Source organism: Chrysochloris asiatica, unplaced genomic scaffold, assembly GCF_000296735.1.
Source record: "Chrysochloris asiatica unplaced genomic scaffold, ChrAsi1.0 scaffold00558, whole genome shotgun sequence".
NCBI classification, from domain to species: Eukaryota; Metazoa; Chordata; class Mammalia; order Afrosoricida; family Chrysochloridae; genus Chrysochloris; species Chrysochloris asiatica.
The window spans coordinates 231995-233515 of NW_006409076.1; positions in this window are offsets into that span (position 1 = coordinate 231995).

Below are 1521 nucleotides of genomic sequence, written 5' to 3' on the forward strand. Positions count from 1 at the left end.
ATATATTGGTGCTGCTATGACTCAGGATTGTCTCAATGGCACCTAACAACAAATATATGTATACCCATTGAGACAATCCTGAGACATAGCAACCCTATGCACAACAGAAGGAAACAATGCTCTGTCCTGTACCAACCCCACAAAAATTGCAACATTTGAGTCCATTGCTGCTGCCACTGTGCAGATGTATCTTGATGAGAGTATTCTTCTCTTTCTCCAATCCTCCACTTTACCAAACATGATATCCTTCTTCAGGGACTGGTCTCTTCTGATAATATGAGAGACTAAGTCTGGCCATCTTGACTTCTAATAAGCATTCTGACTGCATTTCTTCCAACACAGATTTGTTTGGGGTTTTTTGGCAGTCCTGGACACTTTTCTTATTCTCCCCCAGCATTACAACTCAAATGCATCAACTCTTTTACAGTCTTCCATATTCACAGTTCACTTTCACATGCGTATGAGGTTTTTGAAAATACCGTGGTGGCTTCGGTTCGGCATAACTTATTCCTCAAACTGACAAATTAGCACTTGAACACTTCAAAGAAGTCTTATGCAGCAGATTTGTCTAATGCAATACATTGTTTGATTTCTTGAGTGCTGGCTGCTTCCATGAGTGTTGATGGTTGATCTGAGCAAAATGAAGTCTTTGACAACATCAATCTTTTTTCCATTTATATGGATTTTCTTTATTTGTCCATTGCTAAGGATATTTGTTTTCTTTCCATTGAGGTTCAACCCATACCAAAAGCAGTGAGTGGTCTTTGATCTTCATCAGTAAGTCTTTTTAGTCTTCTTCACTTTCAGAAAACAAGGTTGTATCATCTGCATATCACAGGTTATTTATCAGTATTCCTCCAATCCTGATGCTATGTTTTTCTTCATATAGCCCAGCTTTTCAGATTGTTTGCTCAGCATACAGATTGAATAAGTATGATGAGAATATACAATCCTGGTACACACCTTTCCTAGTTTTAAATCTTTTGGTTTAAAAGAAGTTTAAAACTGGACTTCTTTTAAACTGTTCGAACAACTGCCTCTTGGTCTATGTATAGATTTCTCATGAGCACAATTAAGATTTCTGGAATGCTCATGCACCACAAAGCCACTCATAGCTTGTCATGCTCCACACAATCAAAAGTATTTGGGTAGTCAATAAATCACAGGTAAACATCGTTCTGGTATTCTCTGCTTTCAACCAAGATCCATCTGATGTCAGTATGATATCCCACATTCTATGTCCTTTTCTGAATTTAGTTTGAAATTCTGGAAGTTCTCTGTAGATTCAGTTGCAGTCATTTTTGTATTATCTTTAGTGAAAATTTGCTTTCATGTGATATAAATGATATTGTCTGATGATTTCTGCATTTCATTGGGTCACCTCTTTTTGGAATGTGTAATTAATTGTTCAGGTAGTTGCCGTCCAAATTTCTTGGTACAAATAAGTGAGTACCTACAGTGCTGTGTCAGTTTAATGAAATATTTCACTTGGTATTTCATCAATTTCTGGGGCCCAGTTCC